The sequence below is a fragment of the Delphinus delphis genome, chromosome 1 (genome assembly GCF_949987515.2).
Source record: "Delphinus delphis chromosome 1, mDelDel1.2, whole genome shotgun sequence".
NCBI classification, from domain to species: domain Eukaryota; kingdom Metazoa; phylum Chordata; class Mammalia; order Artiodactyla; family Delphinidae; genus Delphinus; species Delphinus delphis.
Window position 1 is genome coordinate 27,293,540 of NC_082683.1, and position 24,759 is coordinate 27,318,298.

The 24,759-nt window shown below is 41.6% G+C and overlaps 1 pseudogene; it reads right to left on the reverse strand.

Annotated features, from left to right (window-relative positions):
- Positions 1-442: 442 nt before the first annotated feature.
- The window catches only part of LOC132428457 (traB domain-containing protein pseudogene), a 163,125-nt pseudogene continuing 138,808 nt past the window's right edge, over positions 443-24,759 (reverse strand).

A 24,759-nucleotide genomic window follows, 5' to 3' on the forward strand; every position in this document is an offset into this window, starting at 1 on the left:
ATATTTTTGAAAGTTTTAGCTACAGCAATCAGAGAAGAAAAAGAAATAAAAGGAATCCAAACTGGAAAAGAAGTAAAACTGTCACTGTTTGCAGATGACATGATACTATACATAGAGAACCCTAAAGATGTTACTAGAAAACTACTAGAGACAATCAATGAATTTGATAAAGTAGCAGGGTACAAAATTAATGCACAGAACTCTCTTGCATTCCTATACACTAATGATGAAAAATCTGAAAGAGAAATTAAGGAAACACTCCCATTTACCATTGCAACAAAAAGCGTAAAATACCTAGGAATAAACCTACCGAAGGAGACAAAAGACCTGTATGCAGAAAACTATAAGACACTGATGAAGGGTAGTTTTATTTTATTTTATTTTATTTTATTTTATTTTATTTTATTGACAGTGAAATAATTCTTTATTTGGGCCGGTTGGGAGAGGGCAGGCGAGGCTAAGCTGGACCCCCATGGGGGGTGGCACCCAGGAGCTCCTCAGGGGGCCAGCCCCTGTGCCCCTTGGCTGTGTCACAGGAGCAGCCACAGGCAGCCCCCTGGACGGACGTGGTGGCTCCCTCTGTCCTTCCTACTTGTGTGACCAGGCCTCAGGGGCCCTCTGCAGGCAGTACTGGGTGGCAGGCAGTGACAAAACCAGGCTGTTGGCATGGCGCCCCATCCAGTACAGGCCGTAGCCCAGGAGGCCCAAAAAGGCGGCCTTCATGGTCAGCCAAGACACTCTGCCAGAGACGGACAGCAGGGGGACCATCATTATCTCCTGGATGTTGAGGTCAGTGGTCCAGTTCTTCTCGATGCCAGGGACATGGCCCATGCCCACAATGCCCACCACCATAGAGGGGATGCACTTTCTGCACTCAGCATCAGAGGCATGCAGCAGCTCCAGGCACCAGGCCGCCTGCCTCAGCATGTAGGTCAGATAGATGTCCCGCTCAGACACGATGGTGCAGTGCAGGTCGGGGAACTCGTCGATCATCTCAGCCATCATCTGCTCCAGGGAGTCCTGCTTGCACCACTCCACATCATCCTTGCTGATAGGGTCTGACAGGAAACATAGGCCCCAGGCCAGCTTGATCTTCTGCAAGAAGGAGAGGGTGGCAATGGCCCTCTTGAAGGTGATGGGGATAGGCTGGTCACCCACATGGAACTTGCAGAAAGGCACCTTGCTGGCCTCCTTGAAAACCTCCCTGAACTCACCTCCAGGGGCCATGCCCAGCTTCTCAGTGATGTGGGTGGACACCTTCAGCAGCAGCATCTGCATGAGTTCCGACATGACCCCGTTCTGCTTTATGGCCTACTGCAGCTTCTCCAGGCTGATGTCCTTGGCCTCACGCAGCAGTGTACACTAGTTCATCTTCAGCACGTCAGGCTGCACCTCCCAGATGGTCTTCACCATGTCCTTTATGCTGTCATCGCTGAAGTGCGCCATGCCCACCATGTGCACCCAGCTCCCGTCCTCGGCCACCAGCTCGGTCACCAGGGAAGATGATACAAACGATAGAGAGATATACCATGTTGTTGGACTGGAAAAATCAACATTGTGAAAATGACTATACAGATTAAATGCAATCCCTATCAAACTACCAATGGCATTTTTCACAGAACTAGAACAAAAATTTTCACAATTTGTATAGAAACACAAAAGACCCCAAATAGCCAAAGCAATCTTGAGAAAGAAAAACAGAGTTGGAGGAATCAGGCTCCCTGACTTCAGACTATACTACAAAGCTACAGAAATCAAGACAGTATGGTACTGGCACAAAAACAGAAATATAGATCAATGGGACAGAATAGAAAGCCCAGAGATAAACCCACGCACATATGGTCACCTTATCTTTGATAAAGGAGGCAAGAATATACAATGGAGAAAAGACAGCCTCTTCAATAAGTGGTGCTGGGAAAGCTGGACAGCTGCATATACATGAATGAAATTAGAACACTCCCTAACACCATATACAAAAATAAACTCAACATGGATTAAAGACCTGAATGTAAGGTCAGACACTATAAAACTCTTAGAGGAAAACATAGGCAGAACACTCTATGACATAAATCACAGAAAGATCCTTTTTGACCCACCTCCTAGAGAAATGGAAATAAAAACAAAAATAAACAAATGGGACCTAATGAAACTTAAAAGCTTTTGCATAGCAAAGGAAACCATAAACAAGATGAAAAGACAACCATCAGAATAGAAGAAAATATTTGCAAACGAAGCAACAAAGGATTAATCTCTAAAATTTAGAAGCAACTCATGCAGCTCAATATGAAAAAAAAAAAAAAAACACCAACCCAATCCAAAAATGGGCAGAAGACCTAAATAGACATTTCTACAAAGAAGATATACAGATTTCCAACAAACACATGAAAGGATGCACATCACTAATCAGTAGAGAAATACAAATCAAAACTACAATGAGGGGATTCCCTGGTGGCGCAGTGGTTGAGAGTCCGCCTGCCAATGCAGGGGACACAGGTTCGTGCCCCGGTCCGGGAAGATCCTACATGCCGCAGAGCGGCTGGGCCTGTGAGCCATGGCCGTTGAGCCTGCGCGTCCGGAGCCTGTGCTCCGCAACGGGAGAGGCCACAACAGTGAGAGGCCCACGTACCGCAAAAAACAAAAACAAAAAAAAACCACAATGAGCTATCACCTCACACCAGTCAGTGGCCATCATCAAAAAACCTACAAACAACAAATGCTGGAGAGGGTACGGAGAAAAGGGAACACTCTTGCTCTGTTGGTGGGAATGTAAATTGATACAGCCACTATGGAGAACAGTATGGAGGTTCCTTAAAAAACTAAAAATAGAACTACATATTACCCAGCAATCCCACTACTGGGCATATACCCTGAGAAAACCATAATTCAAAAAGAGTCATGTACCACAATGTTCATTGCAGCTCTATTTACAATAGCCAGGACATGGGAGTAACCTAAGTGTCCATCAACAGATGAATGAATAAAGAAGATGTGGCACATATATACAATGGAATATTGCTCAGCCATAAAAAGAAACGAAATTGAGTTATCCGTAGTGAGGCAGATGGACCTAAACTCTGTCATACAGAGTGAAATAAGTCAGAAAGAGAAAAACAAAAACCATGTGCTAACGCATATATATGGAATCTAAAAAAAAAAAAATGGTTCTGATGAACCTAGGAGCAGGACAGGAATAAAGACACAGACCTAGAGAATGGACTTGAGGGCACGGGGAGGGAGAAGGGTAAGCTGGGTCGAAGTAAGAGAGTAACATTGACATATATACACTACCAAATGTAAAATAGATAGCTAGTGGGAAGCCGCTGCATAGCACAGCTTGTTGCTTTGCGACCACCTAGAGGGGTGGGATAAGGAGGGTGGGAGGGAGATGCAAGAGGGAGGGGATATGGGGATATATCTATGCATATAGCTGATTCACTTTGTTATACAGCAGAAACTAACACAACATTGTAAAGAAATTATACTCCAATAAAGATGTTAAAAAAAAAAAAAAAAAAAAGCAGGCAGTGACTTCCCCAGTGGTACAGTGGTTAAGAATCCGCCTGCCAATGCAGGGAACATGGGTTCGATCCCTGGTCCAGGAAGATCCCAAATGCCACAAAGCAACTAAGCCTATGTGTGCCACAACTACTGAGCCTGCGCTCTAGAGTCCATGAGCCACAACTCCTGAGCCCACGTGCCACAACTACTGAAGCCCATGCGCCTAGAGCCCGTGTTCCACAACAAGAGAAGCCACCACAATGAGAAGGTCACACACCACAATGAAGAGTAGCCCCCACTCACTGCAACTAGAGAAAGCCCTCACACAGCAATGAAGACCCAGCACAACCAAAAATAAATAAATAAAAGCAATCATTTATTTAAAAAAAGAAGAAGAAGAAGAAGCAGGCAGAGGGGTTGTATTTGAGGGTAGCCTGGGGATTGTAGCAATCACGAATAATGAACGTAGGGAGCATAATTTCTGGCTTACATGTACTCCCACAGATATTTAATCTTCTCTACATTCTGATGAGGTGTCTATTGTTCTTCCCACTTAGGGATGAGTAAAAAAGTTCAGAAATCATCTGATGTGACAGATGCAGTAGGAAGATATGGACCATGGAGCAGATGCTTGGGTTTCAGCTCTGTCTCCAATAAGTGCTGGCAGTGCAATACAGGCCCAACTACTTAAATGTTCTATGCCTCTAGCTTTCTCATCTCTAAAATGGGGTAATAATGTTACTTACTTCATGAGATTTTCCTAAAGATTAAATGTATGCTTAGAAAGAGAGCTTGGCACATTATAAGTGGTATATAGGTGCTGTTGCTGTCACTACTACTATGACTACTGTGATTATTATTATTACCTGAATTGCCAACTAAGGAGAGCTGTATTCTCCTACATAATTCTCTGTCCCCAAGAGTCTCAAATGCCTACAGCTATCGCCAATCAGCTTCCACCACAGATTTAGCTAAACCCCAGGCTCAAAACCCAATCATCTGGTACTTAGAAGAATTTAAGAAGCCCATAGCCTGCTGTTCAAGATTCATCTTGTCAGCCTTGGTGCTTGGACCCATTCTGATCTTGTGCCCCATGAACACTGGGGATCTGTCTCATGCCTCAGCATGCATTTTCCCAAGGCTATGAGGGGCCGAGGTGCAAGGGGCGTCCTGCAAGCAGCAAGCTAACCACCTGCTGAGATTACTCCATCCTGGCCCATCCTTGCCTGGCTCGTGCAACACCCTTGAGCTTCTGATCACACCACCACCAAGTGAATCTCCTTCCCTGGTAAACATGCCTGCCCTCTGGATCTGAGACCTCCCTGGCCTACATCAGCCCACCACTAACTAGGTCTTCTTCCAACAAGAGTCACCCAGTTTGGGAATGGCATTTCTTCCTTTCTACCAAGTTCCACTTTCCCTTTTAACTACATAATTTGATTTTTTTTTAAATCAATGGCCTCTTGCTAATCAACCTCCTGCCTTGGCATTTGTGCACTGAGCTTATACAGCAATCCAAAGCACTAGGCTACGTTAGGCCTTCACACAAATGCAATTGCACTTTTACTGCTGCCATAATTTTGAGTTGCTGAGTAACGAGACTGATTTCTCAGAGAAGTGAAAGGCAAATATGTGGCCATTCAGCAGCCAACTTCTTCTTCTTTCTTTTTTTTTTTAATTTTATTTTTGGCTGTGTTGGGTCTTTGCCGCTGTGCACAGGCTTTCTCTAGTTGCGGTAAGCAGGGGCTACTCTTTGCTGTGGTATGTGGGCTTCTCATTGCAGTGGCTTCTCTCGTTGTGGAGCACGGGCTCTAGGCGCATGGGCTTCGGTAGTTGCAGAATGTGGACTCAGTAGTTGTGGCACACGGGCTTAGTTGCTCCGTGGCATGTGGAATCTTCCCGGACTAGGGCTCGAACCCATACCCCCTGCATTGGCAGGCGGATTCTTAACCACTGCGCCACCAGGGAAGCCCATCAGCAGCCAACTTCTATTTCTTTATAATTTAGTGCCACCAAGGACTATGTCTCGTTTTTCCTCCTTTCTGGTCACAGCAACCTCAACTGTCGAGAATAGCTGGGTGGTGTTCAACCCAAGCAAGCTACACCTAGTCCTACTTATTCTTTTAAAAATATACATGAAGGGGAAGTACTTCCTGAAAGGTGCAAAAGGAGCTTGGCAGACTCTCTCTCTCTCCAGCAAAACAACTATTTAATTGGTGAAAATTATTTTTAAAAAATTATTTAAAGTCTCTAGAAATTGTCCTAAATATGTACAGCAATGGGAGAAACATTCACTCTAGAAAATCTACTAAACCTCAGTAAGAACAGTGAGAGTCTATGGTATCTGAGCCACAACTCACTCCCTTACCCCCTACCCCACAGCTCTACATTACAGAAGCGCTGCCCCAAGTCAATGTGTCCAAGAAGAAGAGGGCTCCCTCTCCCTCCAGCTCCCAGTGTGGAGCTCCTGTTTCATCTTGTCAGGGGGCAGTCCACTGGTTTTGCTCATCCCCCTCCCCAGCCCCAGGTTGCAGAAGTTCTATTCTGGTTGATGCTGCAGAGAGGACCAGTCTCCCTTCCCTCACTCAGCCCCTACTTATAGGGGAAAAGCTCTACTCTAGGCTCAGCAGGCTGAGATGACTGGGGACCCAATCACTCTATTCCCAGTTTGCCTATAGGGAAGAGGTTTCATGTTACTACAGATAGAGGGACTTTTTTTTTTTTTTTTTTTTTTGCGGTACGCGGGCCTCTCACTGTTGTGGCCTCTCCCGTTGCGGAGCACAGGCTCCGGACGTGCAGGCTCAGCCGCCATGGCTCACGGGCCTAGCCGCTCCGTGGCATGTGGAATCTTCCTGGACCGGGGCACGAACCCGTGTCCCCTGCATCGGCAGGCGGACTCTCAACCACTGCACCACCAGGGAAGCCCAAAAACTATTTTTTTTTTATTTTATTTTTTTTAACATCTTTATTGGAGTATAATTGCTTTACAATGGTATGTTAGTTTCAGCTTCACAACAAAATGAATCAGTTATATATATACATATGTTCCCATATCTCTTCCCGCTATTTTTTTAAAAATGAGAAAGAACTCAAATTAATAACCTACTCTTTCAACTAGAAAAATAAGAGTAAACTAAACCCCTAAAAAAAGCAGAAGGAAAGAAATAATAAAGATTAGAGCAGAAAAAATGAAATAGAGAATAGAAAAATGATTTTAAAAAAATAAAAACAAAAATTTGGTCCTTTAAAAAGACTAAGAAAATTGACAAACCTTTAACTAGAGTGACCAAGAAAAAAGCAGAGAAAGAATACTTGACACTAAAATTAGGAATGAAAATGAGAACATCCCTACCAGCCTTACAGAAATAAAAAGAATTGTAAAGGAATACTACAAATAACTTTATGCCAACAAATCAGATAAAATAGATGAAATAGGAAGTTCTTAGAAAAACACAAATTACCAAAACTGACCTGAGAAGCAATAGAAAATCTGAATATACCTGTAACAAGTAAAGAAATCAAATTTGTAATTTTAAAACTTCCCACAAGGGAAAGCCGAGGCCCAAATAAGTTCACTGGTAAATTCTACCAAAACTCAAAGAAGAATCAGTACCAATCCCTCATGAAATCTTCCTAAAAAATAGAAGACAAACATTCCTCAATTCATTCTATGAGGTCATTACTACCCCGATATCAAAACAAAACAAAGATGTCACAAGAAAACTACATACCAGTATCCCTTACGAATATATTTGCACAAATCACTAACAAAATACTAGCAAGCTGATGTCAGCAACATGTGAAAAGGATTCTATACCATAATCAACTGAGATTTACCCCAGGAAGGCAAATTAGTTTACTATCCGAAAATCAATTCATGTAACGCACCATATTAATAGAATAAATGGCAAAATATATCATTTCAAAAGATGCAGAAAAATAATTTGACAGAATCCAATAACCTTTCAATATTAAAAAAAAAAACCTCAAGAAATTATAAATAGAAGGAAACTTTTTCAACTTGCTAAAGGGATCGAAGAAAACCCACAGCATCTTACTTAACGGTGAAAGTCTGAGCGCTTTTCTCCTAATGTCAGGAACAAGACAAGGATGTCCACTCTTGCCACTTCTATTCAATATTGCACTGGGGCGGGGGGGGGGCACTCAGCAAAGATGCAACACACATGATTAATTTATAAAAATGTTTTATTTCTATACATTGGTAATAAACATTATGGGAAAAATTAAGAATTCAATTCCATTTACAATAGCATGCTATTTCATACTAAGAAATAGAATGAAAAAGAATAACATAGTCAGGAAAAGGAAGTACAAGACTTGTACACTTAAAACTACAAAACATTGTTGAAAGCAATTAAAGATATAAATGAATGGAAAGACATTCCATGTTCATGGATTGGAAGGGTTAATATTAAGATAGCAATACTCAAAAAATTCATCTACAGATTTAACACAACCCCTATCAAAATCCTAACTTCCTTTTTTGCAGAAACAGAAAAGCTGATCTTCAAATTCATATGCAAATTAAAGGGACCCAGAATAGCCAAAAGAATCTTGTAAAATAAAGTTGGAAGACTCACACTCCCCAAGTTCAAAACTTGCTGCAAAATTACACTGCAATCAAGACAGTGTGGTACTGGCATAAGGATAGATCAATGGAATGGAATTGAGGGTCTAGAAATAAACCTTTACATTTATAATCAGTTGATTTTCAACAAAAGCGGCAAGACAACTCAATGGAGAAAGAACACTCTTTCAACAAATGAAGCTGGGACAACTGGATATCCACAAGCAAATGAATAAATTTGCACTCCTATCTCAATTATATACAGAAATTGACTCAAAATGGATCATAGACTTAAATATAAGTGCTAAGTTATAAAAGTCTTAAACAAAAACATAGAAGCCAATTTGTGACTTTGGATTAAGTAATGGTTTCTAAATACTATAACAAAAGTACAAGCAATAAAAGGGGGGAAAAAAGGAAATTGGACTGTATCAATATTAAGACTTTTGTGCCACAAATGATACCATCAAGAAAGTGAAAAGATGACCCATGGAATGAAATAAAATATTTGCAAATCTTATACCTAATATGGGACTTATATTCAGAATATATTTTAAAATTCTTAAAACTAACAATGACAAAAACAAATAACACAGTTTTTAAGTGGGTAAGGATATGAATAGATATTTTTCCAAGGAAGATATACAAATGATCAATAAGTGCATAAAAAGATATTCAACATCATTATTCATAGGGAAATGCAAAACAAAACCACAATTGGATACCACTTTACACCCACTACAGTGGCTATAATTTAAAATACAGGCAATGACAAACATTGGTGAGAATGTGGAGAAATTAGAAGCCTCACACATCGCTGGCAGATTTTTAAATGGTGCAGCCACTTTGCATAAGAGTTTGGCAGCTACCCAAAACGTTAAATATAAAGTTACCATGTGACTCGGCAATTCCACTCCTAGGCATATACCCAAGAGAAATGAAAACATATATTCATACGCTTGTACACAAATGTTCACGGCAGCATTAGTCATAACAGCCAAAAAGTAGAAACAATCCAAGTGCCCATCAACTGATGAATGGTTAAATAAAATCTGGTATATCTATATAATGAAATATTATTCCACAATAAGAACAAATAATGTACAGATACATACTACCATATGCGTGAACCTTGAAAACATTATGTTAAGTGAAAGAAGCTAGTCTCAAAAAACAACACCTTGTGTTTATATGAACTATCCATTTATATAAAATGTCCAGAAAAGTCCAGAATTGGGAAGTCTGTAGAGAGAGAAAGTATATTAGTGGTTGGGCTGGAGCAGTGGTTGGGAGGAAATGGGGAGTACTAACAGGCATGGAGTTTATTTTAGGGAGACAAAAAGTTTCTAAAATTAGATAGTGTTGATAGTTACACAAACTTGTGAATATACTAAAAAACATTGAAATCTACACTTTAAATGGTTTAATTGTGTGGCAATGTGAGTTATCTCTCAATAAAGCTGTCTAAAAATCATCATCGCTCATGTATAGGAAGACAACATTGTTAAGATGTCAGTTCTTCCCAACTTGACCTAGAGATTCAATACAATACAGTCAAAATCCAAGCAAGTTATTTTGTGGATATCAACAAAATGATTCTGAAGTTTATATGGAGAAGCAAAAGGCCTACGATAGCCAACACAATACTGAAGGAGAGCAATAAAGTCACAGGACTGACACTACTTGACTTAAAGACTTACTATAAAGCTAAAGTAATCAAGATAACATGGTATTAGTGAGAGAACAGATAAATTAATGGGACAAAATAGAGCCCAGAAATAGATCCACACAAACAGCCAACTGATGTTTGTCAAAAGAGCAAAGGCAATACAATGGAGAAAAGATAGTCTTTTCAACAAATGTTGCTAGAAAAACCGAACAGCCACATGCAAAAACAAACAAAGAATTTAGACACTAACTTTACACCCTTTGCAAAATTTAACTCAAAAATGGATCACAGATATAAATGTAAAGCACAAAACTATAAAACTAGAAGATAACATAAGAGATAATCCATGTAACCATGGGCTTGGAGATGAACTTTTAGATACAACACCAAAAGCACAATCTATGAATGAAAAAAATGTTTATTCATTAAACTTCATTAAAAACTAAAAATTTCTGCTCTGCAAGACACACTGTTGAATGAAAAAAAAGAAAAGCCACAATGGAAGAAAGTATTTGCAAAACACATACCTGATAAATGATTTGTACTCAAAATATATGAAGAACTTTTAAAACTTAACAAGAAAAAAACTACCCACTTTAAAAATGGGCAAGAGATCTAAACAGACACCTCACCAAAGAAAACATAAAAATGGCAAATAAACATAGGAAAAGATGCTAAATATCACCTGCCGTTAGGGAACTGCAAATTAAAACAAGATACCACTTCACACCTATTAGAATGGCAAAATCCAAAACACTGACAACAAATATTGACAAGGATGTGGAGCAACAGGAATACTCATTAGGTTCTGGTGGGAATGCAAAATGGTACAGCCACTTTGGAAGACAGATTAGCAGTTTCTTACAAAACCAGACATACTCTTAATACAAAATCCAGTAATTGCACTCCTTGGTATTTACCCAAATGAGTTGAAAATGTATCCACAGAAAAGCCTGCACACAAACGTTTATAGCAGCTTTATTCATAATTGCCAAGATAACAAATATGTCTTTCAATAGGTGAATAGTTAAACTGTAGTATATCCAAACAATGGAACACTATTCAGAGATAAAGACAAATGACCTATCAAGCCATGTAAAGACACGGAGGAAACTTAAATGCATATTGTTGAATGAAAGAAGCCAGTCTGGAAAGGTCTACATACTGTATGATTCCAACTATATGATATCTGTAAAAGGCAAAACTACAGAGACAGTAAAAAGATCAGTGATTGCCAGGAGTTGGGGAGAGGAAGGGACGAATAGGTGGAGCAAAGGGAATTTTTAGGGCAGTGAAACTATTCTTTATGATTCTATAATGGTAGATATTTGCCATTATGCATTTGTCAAGACCCATAGAACGTACAACACGCGAGTGAATCCTAATGTAAACTACAGGCTTTTGTTAATAATGATGTATAAATATTGTCATCAATTATAACAAATGTTCCACAATAATGCAATACTTCAATAACAGGGGAAACTAGAGATGGGGAACTCTTTGTACCTTCCACTAAATTTTTCTATAAACCTAAAACTGCTCTAAAAAAATAATAAAATCTATTAATTAAAAAAGAAAAAGTTCGGGGCTTGCCTGGTGAAGTAGTGGTTAAGAATCTGCCTGCCAGTGAAGGGGACACGGGTTCGAGCCCTGGTCCGGGAAGACCCTATATGCTGCAGAGCAACTAAGCCCGTGTGCCACAACTACCGAGCCTGCACTCTAGAGCCCACCAGCCACAACTACTGAAGCCTGCACACCTAGAGCCCATGCTCCACACCAAGGGAAGCCACTGCAATGAGAAGCCCACGCACCGCAATGAAGAGTAGTCCCAGCTCGCCGCAAGAGAAAGCCCGTGCGCAACAACAAAGACCCAATGCAGCCAAAAATAAATAAATAAATACAAAAGGAAGAAAAAAGAAAAAGTTTCCCAGTCATTTCTCATGTGCAATCCTGTTGCATATCACCAATTGAAGCACACAGAGATGCTTGATTCTTGAGAGTGAGTGTTTGCTCTTATCTCTTTCCACAAGGAAACAAGTAAACAAATTATAAAATAATAATAATTTGTCATGTAATATTTGGTACATCCAAAAGAAAATATGTAATCTGCGTGTGAGTTATACAGTGTACAGTAAAGTGAATACCGCCTTAAAAACTAGGATATCATCAGTATTGCTACATCCACCTATATGCTCCTCCTCATCCTATCTCCTTCCTGCCATCAAAGGGAAAAACGATTTTCCTGAGTTCTGTGTTTACCATTCCTTTGCATCTTGTGAAACAGCTTGGTGTTAGGAAGGCAGCTCTGGAACTTCACTGCCTACATCATTGCCATGGTGGTAGGCAGCTTCTAAAATGACTGCCAGTGATTCCAGCCAGCTGGCATATTTACTCCTTTGTGTAATCTCCTTCCCTTGAGCAAGGACTGGACTTCAAGGCTTGTTTCTCTTCTGAGGAGACTATGGCAACCATCATGGGATGTCATTTCCAAGACTGGGTTGCAGAAAGATTCTAGCAGCCATCTTGTTCTCGCTCTCTTGCTTTTTCTCTTGCTGGCCCTGATGGAAGCCAAGTGCCATGTTTTGAGCTGCCCTATGGTAAGAATCACATACCCTCAGTCCAACAAACCCAAGGACCTGCATCCTTCTGACAGCCACGTGAGTGAGCTTGGAAACGGATCCTCCTCTAGTTGAGCCTTGAGATGACTAGCAGCCCTAGTGGACACCTTGACTGCAGCCTTGTAAGGAACCCTGAGCAAGAGGACCCAGCTAAGCCATACCTAGATTTCTGACCCACAGAAACTGTGAAATAATTTTGTTTTTTTAAGATGCTAGATTTGGGAATACAATACTCTCCCCTTATCCACGGGGGGATACGTCCCAAAACCCCCAGTGGTTGCCTGAAACTATGGATGGTACCAAACCCTACATATACTATGTTTCTTCCTATATATAATACCTATGATAAAATTTAATCTATAAGCACAGTAAGAAACTAACAATAATCACAAATAATAAAATAGAACAATTATACTGTAATAAAAGTTTTCTGAATGTGGTCTCTCTCTCCCTCTATCTCTCTCTCTTTCTGTCAAAATATCTTATTGTACACCGGACAAACAGATGACTCATGTCCTGGGCAGGACAGAGCAGAATGGTGAGAGATTTCATCACACTACTCAGAATGACATGTACCTTACAAATTATGAGTTGTCTCTTTCTGGAACTTTCCATTTAATATTTTTGGACCACAGTTGACCATGGGTAACTGAAGCCACAGAAAATGAAACTGCAGATAAGGGGGTACTACTGGTAATTTGTTATGCAGCAATAGATAACTAATATGGGCATTTTATTAGCTATGTGATCTTGGGAAAATAACTTATAATTTCTGTGCCTCTGTTTCATAGCTATGAAATAAAGTTATCTTCTCATGGTGTCTAGAGAGGATAAAATAAGTTAATCTACAAAAGGCTTAAAGTGGTTTATGGTGCATAGTAAGTGCCTAGTAAATGTCAGCTATATGTTTGGGTTGCCTGATATATGTATGGATTCCTCACTGAAGGTGCAGACAAGACCCAACCTCTCCTCACTTTAGCATGAACATGCACTGCTGATGTTGGGATATTGGAGAAGGGGCTGCAGGTCCACAGCATTTATGCCTGTTTATAAGCGTTTGCCCCCCTTTTCTGAGGTGGGGGGGACTAGTTTCAGGAGGTGGTCCTCCACTGATAAGATGAAATGTATTGAAGTTTGTCTAAACTGACTGTGTTCAATGTTCAGGGAGCTTCCATATCAAGAACTTGGTGAGTCCCCACTGAAGACACTGATGTTACAAAAGGAGAGAAGACATCTCTGTTCAAGGCTCAGTTTCCCTGACTGACAAACACAGATCTCTATAACTTCTTTTTATGGGTTATACCTACCATTCATCTCCAGCCTCTCTAGAGCACCTCAGACCAGAAGTGCCAGAAGCAATACACAGGGATCTGGGTATGAACACATGGAAGTTAAACAAGATATGATATGTGTAATTCCAAAATTTAGTGATTTGCTTATGCTTCAGTCATTGATTTATGCCCTCTGCAAGCCAGGCACTCTGCTAGTTCATGAGGTTCAACACCAAATAAGTTAAGGGGCTTCAGCTGGGATTTGAGGATTCATGCAGATCCCTCACCTAAGTGTAGGGGTCTGTAATCCTGTCTGCCTGGGTTCACCATTCTTCCTTTCTTTCCCTAGTAGCAATACTGGGAAGTCACTAGTCCATAAAGCTATATGCATGGAACTTCCATTGAGCATTTTGGTGCCTCCCTTTTAAATATGAAAGGCACTGGGGCTCACCAGATGTTTGAGGAACTGCTCTATCATGGAAGAAAGACTAACATAAGCAAAGCAGGGGGGGAAAAATTGGGAAATAGAAACAAGGTATTGATAGATTTTTTAAAAAACCTGTAACTAATATCCTCAGAGATATAGGGAAAACTATTGTATCCTTAAAACAAGAACTTATAATGATTAAAGAGAAATATTAAAAGAACTCTTGAAAACTAAAAATATTATAACAAGTACACCTCAGTAGAACAGTTGTAAGAGTAAGTTAAGGGAACCTCCAAAGAGACGCACAGAGCACCAGAGAAGTGAAAAATGGGGGAAAGTACAAGAAGATTATAACACCAATGAGAACAGCCAATATTTGAATAACAGAAGCTCCTAATAAGTACCTAGTGTACAGCACAGGGAACTCTACTCAATACTTTGTCACGGCCTATGTGGGAAAAGAATCTAAACAAGAGTGGATGTATATACATGTGTAACAGATGCACTGTGCTGCACACCTGAAACTAGCACAACATTGTAAATCAACTATACCCCAATAAAAAGTTTAAAAAAATAACAGAAGCTCCAGAAAGAGAGAAACCAAGAGGGGAAATTATTGAAACAATAAACCAGGACATGAATTTCCAGATTGAAAGGGTCCCCAAGTACCAGAACAAAGGATGGAAAACATCACCCACCAACTGACACTCAAAAAATCAGGAACAAGACTAGCATCAGACTTCTCAATATCAACACTGCAAGGCAGAAACAATGGAGAAATACGTTAAAAATCCTGAGAATCAGGGGAGAGATGATCTCCATTCTATAATTTTATATTCAGCCAAACTCTTAAGAAAGTGGGAGGATATAATAGAAAATCACCTCACACATACAAGATCTCAAAAATAGTGCCTCCCATGAACCTTTCCTCAGAAAACTGCTAAAGGATGTTCTCCACCAAGATGAGGGAGCAAATCAAAAAAGAGAAAGCCTGGCATCCAGGGAATCAAGAATTTAATACAGGAGAGAGTCAAGGGAATTTCCAATGTGATGATGAAGGGAAGTTCCAGTGTGACAGACGAGCGAGAAACCAAGTTTGAGCAGGAGGACCAAGAATTAAATCAATACATAATTTTACGTGTCAACATATTTAAGAGAAAATTATAATTCTGCCAGGGAGCTTGGGGATAAAATAGTGATAGGTACATAGAAAACCAAGTAAATGACAAATCAGGGCAATTATAACCCAAGGAAAACAACAAAGTTGTACAAGAAAAGAAATGTAATCATGATACACTATGTAACTCAAGCTGAGATTAATACAACCATAATAACATAAATACTGAATACTAATATTACCTAAAAATGATAATATAATCATATTAGGAAGATAGAAAGAAATGTGTTTTGGGAGATAAGAGAGATAAATCCTCTTCTTACACAAAAAGAAGTTAACAAATGGTAAGTAGATTTTTTAAAAAAAAACAAAATAAACATGTTATTTAGAAACATGGATAATACTGGAAGAAAACAGCTAAAAGAGTTGGAAATGGTTGCCTGAGGGAGAAAAAAAATCAAGAGAAAGGAAAAATGCTGTCTTCCCTTCAAAGACTTATATGGATATTTATTCTTTTAAACTAAGTACATGAAATTTAAATATGGACTGCATAATAGATGATAGTGTTGAATTAACTTTAAATTCCCTAGTTACTATAATGGTATTATGATTATATAGAAGAATGCCTTTAATTCTTAGGAGATACATGATGAAGTATATAGGTATAAAGCAATACAATATCTGTAATATATTTTTAAATTATTCAGCAAAAATAAATAATAAGATAGGTAGATAATAGATGGGTAGGTAGATAGAGAGATAGTTGATAGACTGACAGAGATAAGAAAATAAAGAAATGTAACAAAATGTAATTGGTGAGACTAGATAAAGGGTATGTAGATGTTCACTGTACTTTTCTTTCAACTTTTCAATCATCTTTTTTTTTTTAATTTATTTATTTATTTTTGGCTGTGTTGGGTCTTCGTTTCTGTGCGAGGGCTTTCTCTAGTTGTGGCAAGCAGGGGCCACTCTTCATCGCGGTGCACGGGCCTCTCACTGTCGCAGCCTCTCTTGTTGCGGAGCACAGGCTCCAGACGCACAAGCTCAGTAGTTGTGGCTCACGGACCTAGTTGCTCCGCAGCATGTGGGATCTTCCCAGACCAGGGCCCGAACCCGTATCCCCTGCATTGGCAGGCAGATTCTCAACCACTGCGCCACCAGGAAAGCTCTCAATCATCTTTTAAATTTTTCAAAATAATATGTTTGTGGGAAAACCACAACATTTTATCAGGTACATTGTTACTCTGATAAAAATAAAACATTTGGCCCAATGCCTGATATATTTATATAGCTAGCTATCATTAGTATTTTTATCATTATCACCATCATTATTTCTCACTAAGTGGTCCAATTTAACAGATAAGAAAGTGATAGATCACTGATTGTTACTCCTGGATAATAAGAAAAAATATTAACCAAAGACAATTTTTACTTCACCATTCACTCACCCACCTATCTACCCAGGGTCTAGGGCCTAATGTGTAGCACTAGAAACGTAAGCAAATATGCTCTTTCCTCTTACGTAATGCTCATGGTCCATACCTGAGTGATAGTTGTGGTCACCTCTGGTTGGAGATGGTCCAGAAAATGACCAATGGCCTGGTTAAAGAGATATAAAAGAAGCAGAATCACAAATGTTGAAAGGAAAGGTAGTTTAAGGTACCTCTCAGGTGTCCAACTTGGTGGATCTGGGTGAGTGATAGGATGTTGCCTAGAACGAGACCAGCCACCTTGACTTTTACAGTACCTTGTTCAGAGTTGCTTAAGGGTGTACGCTGACTTCCCACCCCAAGAGCCATCCCGAGACCTGGAGCCTGTTGTGTCATAACTATGTATTCTAAATGTATTACATTCACACCTGGCCCTATTCCATGTTACCATTTTCTGTCCACTTGAGAAGAGTTGAAGGTCTTCCCAGAGTCTAGCCAAACAACTTAATGACTTATGTCCTAAAAAAGCTCAGTACAACTGCAGATTTAGAAACACCAGTGTGCCCCTCCCTACCCTGGTCACTTATAAACGCTTAGAAGTCCAATATAATAATGAGACAACCTCAAAGGAACTCATCTTCACGTGTCTCTGTTCTGAAGCATCAGGTCAAATCTAACTGGTGTTTTCTGCCTCTAGGTTGAGTCCCTAACCTCTGAGTAACATGTCATTTCTGTGTGTGTGTGTGTGTGTGTGAGTGTGAGTGTGTGTACACAGATAGACTAGCAAGTATATATACAGTCGATCCTCACTATTCACAGATTCCATGTTCATGAATTCCCCTGCTTGGTAAAATTTATTTGTAACACCAAAGTCAATACTTTCACAGTCATTTATGGACGTGTCCAGAGCAGCAAAAAAATTGAGTGGCCTGACAGGCACATTCTCAGCTGAGGTTGAACAAGGCAACACTCTCTTATACTGTAAACAAGTGTCTTATCTGAAGTCTATTTAATGCCCCGCCCCATTTTTCTTTTTTTGCATTTTTGTGCTTTTTCTGGTGATTTTACTATTTTAAAAGGCCCCCCAGGCATAGTGATGAAGTGCTGTCTAGTGTTCCCAAGCACAAGAAAGTTGCGGTGGGCCTCGGGGAGAAAATACGTGTGTTAGATGAGCTTCATTCAGGCGTGAGTTATAGTGCTGTTGGCCGTGAGTTCAATGTTAGTGAGTCAACAGTATATATTAGAGAATGCGTCTTTAAAGAGAAACACATAAAACAAGGTTATGTATTGATTGGCTGACAGAAATGTTGCAACCTGAGGCTCGCAGGAACCTGACCCTTTTATTTCCCCTAGAAGCAATGATTCAGTATCCACTAAGTCAGAGTTTTTGGCAACTTTGTAGACCACAACCCGCATAAATAATAAGAATCAACTATGCAATATGTGTTTGTGTGTCTATAGGTTTATGTACATATATTATGTATGTATATATATATATACATATGTATATATCTTTCCAATGGCTCTTTGAAAAGTAATATGAACAGGTCCTCCTTTGTTGCTTGATTTTTTTCAAAACAACCACCAAATGCACTTCCCCCAAGGTCACATGTTAAAATTCTAGGATGGGGCTTCCCTGGTGGTGCAGTGGTTGAGAGTCCGCCTGCCAATGCACGGGACACGGGTTCGTATCCCGGTCCGGGAAGATCCCACGTGCCGCAGAGCGGCTGGGCCCGTGAGCCATGGCCGCTGAGCCTGTGCGACCAGAGCCTGTGCTCCGCAGCGGGAGAGGCCACAACAGTGAGAGGCCCGCGTAACGCAAAAACAAAAAAAAACAAAACAAAATTCTAGGATGTAGCTGAAAAGGGGCAGGAATTCAAATGCCACGGCTGACAAGGGATTAATCTCCAAAATATAAAAACAGCTTATACAGCTCAATATCAAAAAAACAAACAACTCAATCAAAAAATGGGCAGAAGATCTAAAAAGACATTTCTCCAAAGAAGACATACAGATGGCCAATAGGCACATGAAAAGATGCTCATCGTCACTAACTATTAGAGAAATGCAAATCAAAACTACAATGAGGTATCACCTCACACTGGTCAGAGTGGCCATCATCAAAAAATCTACAAATAATAAATGCTGGAGAAGGTGTGGAGAAAAAGGAACCCTCCTACACTGTTGATGGGAATTCCTTAAAAAAACTAAAAATGGAGCTACCATACAATCCTGCAATCCCACTCCTAGGCATATATCCAGAGAAAAACACAATTCAAAAAGGTACATGCACTGCAGTGTTCATAGCAGCACTATTTACAATAGCCAAGACATGGAAGCAACCTAAGTGTTCATCAAAAGACGAATGGATAAAGAAGATGTGGTATATATACACACAATGGAATATTACTCAGCTATAAAAAAGAATGAAATAATGCCATTTGTAGCAACATGGATGGACCTAGAGATAATCATACTAAGTGAAGTAAGCCAGAGAAAGACAAATATCATATTATATCGCTTATATGTGGAATCTTAAAAAAAAAAGATACAAATGAACTTATTTACAAAACAAATAGACTCACAGACATAGAAAACAAACTTATGGTTACAAAAGGGGAGGCAGGGAGAGGGATAAATTAAAAGTTTGAACTTCAAATATACACACTACTATATATAAAATAGATAACGAACAAGGACCTACTGTAATAGCACACAGGGGACTCTACTCAATGTCTTTTAATAACCTACAATGCGAGAGAATATAAAAGAAGAATATATATATTTATACATATATGTGTAACTGAATCACTTTACTGTGCACCTGAAACTAATACAACATTGTGAAACAACTATATTTCAATTCAAAAAAAAATTTTTAAGGGGGCAGGAATGATATAGGAAAAGTGTGGAAATGATAACTGTGGCTAGATAAGTCAGAAATCATCTCCCTTTGCAGAAATGTTCAGGTCCCCTCACTCTGAGCTGCACCCCTCACAACCAGTACCTCTAAGAACCCCACGGCTCTGGTCTGCAATCATGTACCTACCGTGGTCCTTCACACTGCCCTCAGCCTAAGCCTCTATAGATTATGGGTAATGATTGTTTCCCATGAGAAGAAAGGATGAACGGGAGAGTCTTCCTCACCCTTCTGGCCTCAGCCATGGAGCATTCACTTATAGTGGGTAACAAGTACAAAAACAACCCCAGGTACTTTATCTTGAGCCCTGGTCATCTAAGTATGATTATTTATACATTGTCTGGCACATAGTAGGCATTCAGCAAGTATGAACAAATTAACATCTTAGCATAAATAGTCATTCTTTCCCTTTAAAATGTGATCCTGAAAGATCTGTCCCATGCCTAATGATGGTTTTATTATTCTTAAGGACATTTTCTTTTCTTTGCATCAGAGAAACACATCTTCAATTCTGCATCAAAAGTCACTGGGTGCTGGTGGGAACGTGAATTGGTTCAGTCACTATGGAGAACAGTATGGAGGTTCCTTAAAAAACTACAAATAGAACTACCATATGACCCAGCAATCCCACTACTGGGCATATACCCTGAGAAAACCAAAATTCAAAAAGAGTCATGTACCAAAATGTTCATTGCAGCTCTATTTACAATAGCCCGGAGATGGAAACAACCTAAGTGCCCATCATCGGATGAATGGATAAAGAAGATGTGGCACATATATACAATGGAATATTACTCAGCCATAAAAAGAAACGAAATTGAGCTATTTGTAATGAGGTGGATAGACCTAGAGTCTGCCATACAGAGTGAAGTAAGTCAGAAAGACAAAGACAAATACCGTATGCTAACACATATATATGGAATTTAAGAAAAAAAAAAGTCATGAAGAACCTAGGGGTAAGACAGGAATAAAGACGCAGATCTACTGGAGAACGGACTTGAGGATATGGGGAGGGGGAAGGGTGAGCTGTGACAGGGTGAGAGAGAGTCATGGACATATACACACTAACAAACGTAAGGTAGATAGCTAGTGGGAAGCAGCCGCATGGCACAGGGATATTGGCTCGGTGCTTTGTGACCACCTGGAGGGGTGGGATAGGGAGGGTGGGAGGGAGGGAGACGCAAGAGGGAAGAGATATGGGAACATATGTATATGTATAACTGATTCACTTTGTTATAAAGCAGAAACTAACACAGCATTGTAAAGCAATTATACCCCAATAAAGATGTTAAAAAAAAAAAAGTCACTGGGTAAAGACAGTTTGATTCAGTGACCTGGATTTATTGAAATTGCTTGAAGAGAACCTCAGTGCCATAAACAGTGGTAAGCATGCAGCCGAGACGCCATCCAGTCTCAACTTGGCCCATGCTGGCACCCCTGTTCTCACAGCTGGCAGCCCCAGTCCACACAGTGAGCACCTAGTGTACACAGCTGGCTGCTAATCCAGTCCACACCTGGCTGGCATCCCAGTGCACACAGCTGGCACTCCAGTCCATTCAACTGGCTGGCACTTGGATTCTCACGGCTGGCACCCCAGTCCACTCAGATGGTGACCCAGTCCACACACCTGGCTGGAACCCAGGCCCTCACAGTTGGCACCCACTCCACACAACTGGTGCCCCAGAATGGCAGCTACTTCACTGGGAATGTTCTCACTGTTCCTTGCTCTTGACAACAAAGTCTGTACTGGCCTCTGAACACACCTCAGGTGACTACTCTGTTCTCACTAAGCAAAACAAGCTTCGATGACACTGAAAGGGGGTTAGGTAAGACACCTAGTAAAACTTTCCAGGCAGAAGAGTTTAAGACACGACCACAAGGAACCTCTTTTATTGAGGATTCCCAGAAAGGAAAGCACTTACAGTTTCCCAGATAGTGTGAATGTAGTTCTAGTAAGGGGCCTCTTGGAGCCCCTTTGACCTGCGCTGGGATGGAGGTTGTTCTCTTCAAGGTGTCCAGGCTACTCCAGGCACAGCAAAGTCAAAAGCATGGCTCAGGCCTGCATCAGGAGCAAAGGCCCTGTGAAATCAGGCCCTGACCCTTGTGGAGGTATAGTGACCATGGTGTGGGGACCCCACGTTGTCCAGAAAACCCACCAGGCAAGCCTAGCACAGACGAACACTGGAGTCCAACTGCAGGTGGAAAGGAGCATCATGGGAGTCTCGGATACTGGACCAGACAGTGCACAGTGGGTCTGGAACAGTGCTCTTCTCAGATGGAACATACTTAGAAGGGCACACACACCCATTCCTAACTCTTTATGATCTTATAGAGACACCTGAATACAACACCTGTTGGAAACATGTCGAAGGGGAAACGCAGAAAGTACTTCTCTAAGCCCAGGCCAGGAATGTTGCTGAGAGAATATTCAGGAAGGGCAGCTCCCCGAGCTCAGTGGCACTGCCACTCGTTATCTTGGGAGTGCACCTTCCCCTCTATCAACCTTGGTTTGTTCAACTTGGAAATGAGAATGATGGTGCTTATCTCTCAGAAGCTCCTTCCACCATTGCCTCAGTCTGAGCTGATCCAGTTAGATTCTCCCTCTTGGGCACTTGAAAGTGAGACGGAAAGACCACATAAGTTAGCCATGGATATCCTCCATTTGCCCCTCCAAATCCACACCCTATCCTTCTCTGCCCTGCTCTGTGCCCTGGGAAGCTGACCTCTATCTGGATTGTATCCACTGGCCTCCCTGACCTCCTGGATTCTAGCCTGATCTGTCCAACATGAGGCACCAGCAGGAGAGAGAAGAGTGGAAGGAGAGAAAGGTAGGGGCCCTTATTCCCACAGTTCCCTCTCTGCCAGGTTATGGTTTGGCAGGGGCTGAATTCCTCTACCGAAGGCCATGACTCTTGTCAGGCAGCCTTTCTCCCATTGCCACAGGCTTTGCCAGGTTCAAGGGCACCGCTCCCTCCCCTTGCCCCTTCTGATCTACAAAAAGAAATGGTTTCCCACTTTGCCAGCCCCAACGTGCTTCAGGGTCCCTTGTTGGTTTCCCTGAGGCCTTTACTGGTAAATAGTCTCTGCCCTAAGCTCTCTTTGACCTCCCCTTTCGAGCAGACCATCTGTGTCCTGCTGGACCCCTGACAATACAGGGAGCCAAACCGGAAAGCCTCAAAGATTTAATGACCTGAGGTCACAACTTGGGGGCATCATGATAGCCCTTGTAGAAGCAGGATCATGTAGCTATAGAGAGCATCCAAGGAGCAGATGGCTGCCTGGTGACTTTCCAGGACCCACACGGCATGACCACGCATCCCATACTCCAGAGTCCCTTCCAACAACCTCTCTGGCTGAGCTAGCTTGAGCAGGCTTCTGATTCTTGTGTTCATGGATCCCTGGCTGAAACACACGCCTGTCTTTATCCCACTGTAGGACAGCAGCTGCCTGTTACTTCTCACAAGGACTGGAATTCCTACTGGTGAAAAGGTCTATCCCTTTTTAGGTACGAAGAGCCAGATGGGTGGGTTCTATGTCTGCTCTTGAGCGCGCTGGATGATCAGTACCCAGCCTAGCACATGGCAGAGTAGACACTCAAAAATATATCATATTGAATGACTAAAAAAATAATCCCCAAGCAAATGTGTTTGTTGGGTGCACAAACACAAGATCATTTCAGAGGAGATGCTTAGTTGAGAAGGACTGTTGGGCATTTTGCTAATTGGCTGAATAAACACGAGTCCACTTTTCTCTTCCACCCAAACCGCCTTTGATTTATCGATGTTCCGTAAAGCCGGCTGCCACAGATGACCGGGAATGCCTTCCCAGGCACGTAGGGGCACTGGAAGAGGAGGAACTACTTGCCTCCAGGTACACAAGACCTGAGCATTTTGCTTTCTGGTTTTGAAATGTAGGAGAAACAACAAAGGGTTGAAGGATGACATTTTGGTTGGATGTAGAGGATAAATATTCCTAGAACTGTAGATTCTCAGAATTGGAAGGAATGTTCAAGGTTGGCAAGTCCAGTCTCCCACAAGTGGTAAAATGGCCCTCAGCAAAGGCTGGGGACCCCTCTCGGCCGGCCCAGAGAGGTGCTGTACCTCCCCAGACTCCCCCCTCTCCCAGCAAAGGCCTGGCGTTCCAGAGGAGGCAGGCAGGGGGGTGTCCAAGGCTCACCTGCGCCTGTGGAAGATGGGGGTGATGGCATCCTCACTGTGGGTTCCACGGGACACAGGAAGCACGTGGAAGTGGCAGAGACAGGGTCAGGGGTGGCAGTCACGGTCATGCTCTGTCCATGCCCCTGTGAACATGGGGTCTCACAGGGCAGGGGCTTTGGCTAAGCAGGCCCAGTCATGGGTGCCCACACCAGCCCAGGCAGGTCCTCTTCACAGAACTCAAGTGCTCGTCGAATGTTGCCACGTCTCTGTCTCTCGGCTTGCAGTGGGCAGGTGCGGCCTCCACCACCCTCAGGAGCCTGGACTGGAGGTGCTGCCAAAGAACGTACCCCCCCCCACCCCCCAGGTTGCCATCCAGAATGAGCCAGCAGTGCCAGGTCCATCTCAAAAGAGATGCTCAGAACTGCTCTATAGTAAGTATATATCATATCATACAGTATCATATCATATTGTATCATGTATCATGTTGTATAGTATCATATATTATTACATCATATCGTATCATATCACGTCGTGTCATATATCATATCGTATGGTATCATATTATATCATTTCTTCTTATCACCTCTATTTTACAGATAAAGAAACTGAGGCCCAGAGGGACTAAGTCACTTGTCAATGGCTAGGAAGAGGGGAAGCAAGAATGTGAATCACAGTTGGGCTCAGATGCACGTGAGCTTTCAAGAGCAACAGGTGTTTGGTGGAGAGCAAATGGGGGGCAGGGCAGGGAGGATCAAAACCTGCCTGGAAAATAGGAGAGGCTTGGAGGAAAACATGGGCCAAGCTTTCAAGGTTAGGTAGAGGCTCTCCTGGTATCAGAGAAAGGGCATTCCAGTCAGGGCACAAGTTTGCCTCCTGGGTGCCAAACTCTGTTCTAGGAGTTGGGAATGCAGTCTTCAACAAGATATACAGAATTTCCTGACCTGGGGTAGCTTATACTCTGGTGAGAAAGATAGACAACAGGGGCTTCCCTGGTGGCGCAGTGGTTGAGAGTCCGCCTGCCGATGCAGGGGACACAGGTTTGTGCCCCGGTCCGGGAAGATCCC